Below are 7,482 nucleotides of genomic sequence, written 5' to 3'. Positions count from 1 at the left end.
GACAAGCAACCACAGGGCTGTGGTATTGTGCTTCCTCCTAGTCCTTTGCTGAGTCTTGTAAAACAATCTTGAAGGTCCTCCTTGGGTGCTGTGAATCCCTTCTCCAGGTGAGAAAATTTCAGGAAGGTTCTCACAGCACTGTGAAAATATATCGCCTGACTTTGCCGAGAAGAAAATTTGGGACCTTCTCAAACTACTCCACTTACATCTACCAAAAGAGATGTAAGTGGAGATTTTGTTGTCCTACACTTCAGCCTACCCACACTCGCTGTGGTGGCCAGAAAGAGATCTAACTTGAGGCTTGGGAAAGTCTGGCTCCCACTCTTCCTGCCTTGTGACAGACACTTGCACAAGCTGCACCACTCCGTGTGAGAGAGCAGGACCTTCCCTTCCTCTTTCGCACAGGGACCAGCTTTGGCCATGTGGAAGGGCAGCAGAAGAGCATCCAGCCAGCCAAAGGAGAAGTTGGTTTAGCCACTAGACAAGAAACCAGGGCTAAGAGGCATCCTAAGAAGCACCCAACCCAGCATGTATTCAGATCAGAACAGAGAAATGAAACCAGCTGAGACAGGAAGAGACTTTTTGCTATCATCAGGCAGAGTTTCGTCCTTCACCCTCCAGCTCGCCCCTTTCCAGGGCTGCTACCACCCCTGCCAGCCAGAGCTCTGTGATACAAGGTAAGAGAGCAGCAGACCAGGCTGCTCTTCTGTGGAAAACCACACCTAGAGAAGGATGTGCCAGTGGGGATCTTGTTTCTTGTGGTGCTCCCCCGGACCTGTCAGGATGGACCCTTGCTGGAGGCAGTGGTGACCAGTGGTGACCAGTGCTTATAGCAGGGGGTCCCTGTTATAAGCACTGGGAGGAGGAACAAGTGACTGTCCTATAAATTGACCCAATCCTCCAGCAGTGCCTGGAAGAAGTGTATCAAGGGAAGGAACTGCTGCTACTCCCTTTTCAAATCCATAGGTCTATTTCACCTGCTTGAAAATAGAAGATGAGATCAGATCGCCCCAACCTTTCCTCCTCGAGATCTGCCTCCATTTCTGCTCAGTCTCCTGACTCAGGACATGGCCTATTTAGGGACCTCCATCACCCTCAAAGACAGATTTCAGTACCTTTTCCTGAATCTCAGCACACTCCAGGATTTTCCACATGGCAGCTGGTGAGTGGGATTGCTGGCAGGCCTTTTTGTCTCCGGTGGCATCAAGGCTGAGCAGGGCTGTGTTCTAGCTCCCACTGGGTTTAACACCTCATTTCCTTTGCTGTCTGCCCCAGAAACATGAGGAAAGGAGGCTCTGTGCCCTTCAGGCTCAACAGCAAGTTGTACAGCACCACACAAGCACCAGCAGCTATGGGCTGAAGAACTGGTCTGGGAGCCCAGGTTTGCTGGTGACTGCAAACTTTTGCACATACACTGATTTCTAAATGAGCACAAGCAGCTCTTTGAGTCCTCCCAAGCTGCACAAAGAGGGTCTATGAGCTGAAGAAGCTGCTCAGTGAGTCACAGAATGATTTGGGTTGGAAGGGACCTTAAAGTCCACCTAGTTCCAACCCCCTTGCAACGGGCAAGGACACCTCCCATTAGACCAGGCTGCTCAAAGCCTCATCCAACCTGGCCTTGAACTGTTCCAGGGACAGGGCATCCACAGCTAGAGATAGCAACCTTTTCCATGGGCAACCTGTTTTTACACCTCAGCCTCTTGCTCTTGCACCAGAAGCCGGGCTGGAGGGTGCTCTGCAGCCAGGTGGGTGTTCAGTCCCCTTGGAGAAGAGACTGAGTTCTCAGCTTGAATGTCGTGCCAGCCTTGGTTAGTCACCATCAGGACTGGGGGTGCCTCCTCTTCTGCACTGCACTTCCACACCTACAGCCTGGCTGTGAGGCATCCAGAAAATCCTCCAGCACAGCCAGTGTAACAGGTGCAATCAGCATAACCACAGATTTCAATGCAACGCCATGCTGATCCAGAGCTTTACTTCCAGGCTTTTGGTTTTTCATTTAGCAGCATATCTATCTTTGGTTCAGTCACAATTTAGGACTTGTTTTCATCCCCTGCCTTCCCTGAACTCTGCTGCTAGATCAATGAAACAGCTTTGCAATGAAATGTGGAATGCTGCTGCTCCCAAGACAGAAAACTGGGAAAAGGCATCATCTGAGTGACAAAAAAAGGCAAGGATGAAACATTCTTTATTCTCACATGTTGTGAGAAGACAGAAGGGGAGGGTAAGGTAGAGGCAACAGTAAGTTAATGAGAAATGCTGGATGCTGGTTAAATAAACAGCATGTGTCTGTCCCCATAAACCTTGGCTCTCGTCCCTCTGCTTTATTTTTATCCTTGATGAAGGCTTTTGTCACTGTCTTTACTTCTACTGCTTTGCAAAGCAGTAGGTGATGTGGTTCCACATTTCCCCACTTCTTCAGCAGAATTAGCCAGACATAAGACCATTTTTCACTGACTATTTTGCATCATGCAACGCCCACCCTGGCAGACCCAGCTCATAATGTCAGTGGTAGACAGAAAATTGGAGAAGTGTCTTTGATATTTTAAGCTACCCAAGTTTTTTGGTGCACAAACCAGAGCTCATCTCTCCTTTGTGTCCAGCAGAATTCTCCCCTATTCCATCAGGATTCACCCTGAGTGCAGCTCTGACCTAAAAAGTGACCTTTAAAGACGAGATGCCTCTTGGCCAGAAGCTCTGGTCCCTGCTGTGATCTGTCACAGTTTTTGAGCTGGTTTCCCAGAGAAACAAGCCTCATGTGGCCACACACCGTGTGTTGGAGCTTGGGCTCATGTACGCTCAGTCTGTGCCCCCTGGAGCTGTGGCACCTGCAAGTGAGCAAGGTGGATGGCTTGGAGAGAAACCTCCCTGTTTGTGCCCTGAGCAGAGCTCAGAGGAGGAATGAGCCCCTCCCTGCAGGCCCTGTGGGCTGCAGCTTCACTCCAAGAGCTGTTTGTTCCAACAGACTGTGAGACAATACAGGAAACAGTGCACTGAGCTCCAGACTCAAATCCACACAAGCAAGGGATCCTTTGAAGTGGGGCTTGCTGAGCTCTCTTCTGTCACTGGTAAGCTCCCACCATGTCTCCCTTTTCACCTTGCGACATTCCTTCCAATGTCTAAGTGGAGCCAAAGGGCCACCAGGGAGAAAAATGGATGTGGTTTCCCACAGCAACATGGCCAGGACAAGCTTTTCTTCCTGCTTATGGCAGCCTTGTAGTGAGAGCAGGCTGCTCCCTGACAGCCCCAAACAGGACAGCCCTGCCCTTGTCCATGAGCACCCAGAGCCCTCACGGCCCCTTGCTGAGCTGTTCTGGTGATGTGCACCTCGCCCATCACTGCACAGGCCCCGACATGGTACAGAATACACCCAATAAAGAGCATTCTGGTGAGGGGTTGGTTCCCTAATAAGAGCCCTGGAAAACACCCAGGAACTGAAGTCATCCAGAACTGATGACTCTTCTTCCCCCTATCCTAGGGACTGCTCTAAATTCAAGATTCATTACAGCCTTGACTTTAATTGAGCTAAGCTGTCCTGCAGGTCTGGATTCACTTCAGCAACCGAACACTGAGGATATCCCGCTGCACTTGCCATGCTCTGCACCATGGACCAGCATGGAGGTGCTTCAGGGGCCCCACAGCACTTGTACTCTTTCTCCAGCTAGAAGAGGAGCTCTCACAGATCTGGTCTGCAGAGACTCACGGAGCTCTGATACCACAGGAGACCTTAAAAAGGGACTGTCCCTTGAAGCAAGACCTAGCTCAGACGGGTTCAGCCAAGGCTTGTCTCTGGAGATAAGGAGAAAGCAACAAGTTTTAGAAGCCAAGGGGTCAGTTAGATAAAACCTCAAAATACATTTAACCCAACAAAGTTACTCTGGTGGCTGCTCCCAGATCAATGATGAGGAACAGAACTTCCCAACAGCAGAACTCTGCTTTTGCTGCTCCCACTGCAGTCACACACGACGGGGTGAGCCCTGTGCATGCCTCTCACCACAATCAACACGCCAGGCATCGCCTTGGGAAGCTCAGAAAAGGGCTCAGCAGCAGCCCATGGGTCAGGGACTGCAGGAAGGAGGGGATTTTGAGACACAGGGCTCCTTCACAGAACAAGCACGGAGGAACCCGAGATCAGCTGAAATAAACAGCTTCTCCATTCCCACTTGCCAAGTCCAAACACCCCAGGGATAAATATTAGTACCAGTCACTATTAATCCCACAACAGCAAAACTTGGATTACAATGCAAGTGAAAACTGGACCAAAATATATGATTTGAAAAAAGCTCCTGAGCAAATAAGGCAGTTTCACTTCTTGCCTACTTGAAGCACATGTGACATGATTTGTTTGAAGAATAAAACAGACTGCAGGCATGGAAAATGCCAGGCATAAAGCTTTAGAGAGTTACTAATACAGTGGAATATAAATGGCAAGTGATCCCAGATTATTTTAGAAAAGGCTGGCTGCAATTTACAGCCTTGATTAGACTGATTACTAAAGGATGAACAGCAAAATAACTTCAGTAATTAAATTTCCGAAGAGGAAACCAAAGATTCTTACTCGTAAAATGAGCTGCAAATGAATTTAAATATTCAATATGACTTTTGCCCTTCTCAGCAGAAGAGCATGCTGCCTGACACGGTAATTTTCTAGGAAAGGAGACTGAATAAGGCTTAACAAAGAAGTGAAAAAGGGCTCTGTAGCCCTAAAGGTTTTTCATGGCAAAGGTAAAGCCCACTGGAACTACACTTCAGCTCAGAAAGCAATACAACTTAATGGAAAAGTTAATGTAGCATTAGAGTGTATTTCAAGCTGAAAAATGCAGTTTCCATCAATATCATGTGGTCCATTTTCCTCCGTAATGCTTTTAAGTCAAAGTTGTCCGAGCAGAGAGTAACACCGATAACCGATGTGAAATCGCAGGGGGCGAGTGATCCGTGGAGCTCGTCTCTAAAAATATTCCACGAGAACCCCACCAGAGCTGTTTCTGCGTTTGGGAGACATCCTGTGGCCGCTGCTGACACTGCAACGTCCCTCTGCAGCTCGCTTTGCCGTGCAGAAGGGACCATCCATCCATCCATCCATCCATCCATCCATCCATCCATCCATCCATCCATCCCTCCCTCCCTCCCTCCCCAGTCCCGCTAGGCACCCCCCGCCACCAGCCCCTGCTCCTCTGGGCACCACAGCCACGGGACCATTGTAACAACGCCTCCCAACTCTTACCAGGCCGTGTTTTTCTCATCCCTGTGGAAACACGTGTGAAAACACTTCATTTCGTGCCTTGTGGCTGTGTGAGCCAGGGAAGGAAATTATTCCATGCTTAGAAACTTTGCTGTTTGTTGCTGGTTACGGTGCTCATGCCGAGCTGAGGTTTTGGTAAGAGGCACCTCCAAGCAAACAGGACTTTACCTCGAGACAGGCAAATGATTGAAAACCATGTGATTGTAACTCCAGTAGAATTTTACTTTCTGATTTTGCATCCCCATGTGTTTTAACAGAATTATTTTCGTGGTGAGGTATTTTGTTATCTGATTTTATTCACCTAATACATTCAATGTGATCAGCAACTACAAGGAAACACGAACTGTACAAATATTTTGGTTTTATGCCCTGAATTTTTTAAGGATGTTAAATGATAACATAAGGGTATAAATGGCATGAGAACTGCAACATTTCCATGTCTTAAAATTCCATGCTGTGGTTCCCACAGCAACCATAACCATGGCCACTCTGCATGGATTTTACATCCAAGTCTGAACAGGCTGTTCCAAGTGCTCAACACACATAAGCAAAAACCAAGCAAAAGCATTTTTTTCCCCTGCAATAAACATCTTACCTGCTGAGTCACAACCACTACAAGATGTTAATGGCACTTGTAGGTGAAGGTGAATTCCCAATAGCTGACAATTAATGCCCTCAATGTGGCTTCTGTGCAGAGATATTTGCAGGATTCATAGTGGTGGTATTGACACCCTTCTGTTTTCTGTTATTGCTGGAACAAGAGCCTGCTGTTTGTACCAAAGGTTAAAAGCATTCTTAGAAGGCTAAAAGAGAACAGTTAAGGGTCTTTCAAATTCTTTTGTTTTGAATACCAAACCAATTCAACTTCAGAAGCACTGAGTGGTCAAGAGACTGCTCCTCCACGGTTTTGCTAACTTTATCCAGCCCCTTGGCTTGTAGGCAGTACCTGGTAGCGCACTAAAGAGACTGGCAGAAACAGGAACATGAAAACCATCAAGTTATCCAAGTAAGTTTACTGGTTTGCCTTTTTCTGCTCATAAGTTTGCCAGAAGTAAGGAGCACACACAGACACAGCAATTCCTGTATCCCCCTTGTTCTTGATTTTCTTTAAGCATTTACTGCTGTTGTAATGCAGGACTCTGATAAGTCTTGGGTATGGAGAAGTTGAACTTCTAAAAAATTATTAATTGCACTAGGTTGAGCTTTATCCAAAGCTCATGCCCCTTCCTGCTGGATAACAGTTTATTCTCTGAAGTGATGGAGTAATGGTCAGTGGCGAAATCAATGAAATAATTCACTGCTACTGGAGGGGAAAAACTCCAGTCAGTCAAAGGAGGAATTTTCACAACCCCACTTCATCAGAATGTCAAATCAGGGGTTTAATTGGCAGTACCAGTGATCTGTAATAACATAAGCCTGTCTTTATTGGAAAGCTCCAGGGCTTTTCTATGAAAACTTACAGAAATGAGATTGTATAGACAGTTACAAGCCTGCATGTTTAAAATGAAATGTTAATCCACAGTGGTACCAGCTTCCCAAAACTGTATTTATTCCTAAACATCTGCAATGTAAATTAGAAACCAAAATTTCACATTAGTATGACCCCCTGCCCCTCCCCCCCAAATAGCAGGAATACCATCTACTATTGAAATTCTCTAAATATTTAACACTTTACGTTACTAAGAAAATCCATGGCCTTGGATAGCACAGCAAGAAACACCCAACCAGCCCCTCCCTGAAATACAGAGAGTGACACTGGCTCACAGGGGCCTCTGCCCACACTCAGGGGGTACCTGAGCCCCTTGGGGACAGTGACCATGGTGACTGAGCGGGTTCCAACCCAGGGGGCTGTGCACATTCTGCTGCTCCAGACCAGGGCTGCACAGAGAGAATGGCTCTCTGGGTTGGCCACAGGCCTAATTAAATTGCAATCCACAACATGGTCTGTGACACAGCAGCTGTGGGAAATACTGATTAAAAGCCTCTACACATTATCCCAACAGGCCCATGTATAGCTGAGCTTTTCAGTGAATTGGAGAGAGCTCCTATTTATATTCCAGAGATGCCATAGTTTCTTCATGCGACTAGGAGGACTCCTGAACCCCGCACTTCATTTCTGCAACATAAACACGTGGATACTAATTTCATACTCTTATAAATAATCTAATTTATCTTGACACAAAATTCTGTAATTAAAAAAAAATAGGATGCAGTATCTTGCTATATTTGATCTTTAAGCCTCA

This window comes from Corvus brachyrhynchos, unplaced genomic scaffold (assembly GCF_000691975.1).
Source record: "Corvus brachyrhynchos isolate BGI_N302 unplaced genomic scaffold, ASM69197v1 scaffold1, whole genome shotgun sequence".
Taxonomy (NCBI): domain Eukaryota; kingdom Metazoa; phylum Chordata; class Aves; order Passeriformes; family Corvidae; genus Corvus; species Corvus brachyrhynchos.
Note: the sequence above shows the minus strand (reverse complement) of the source record.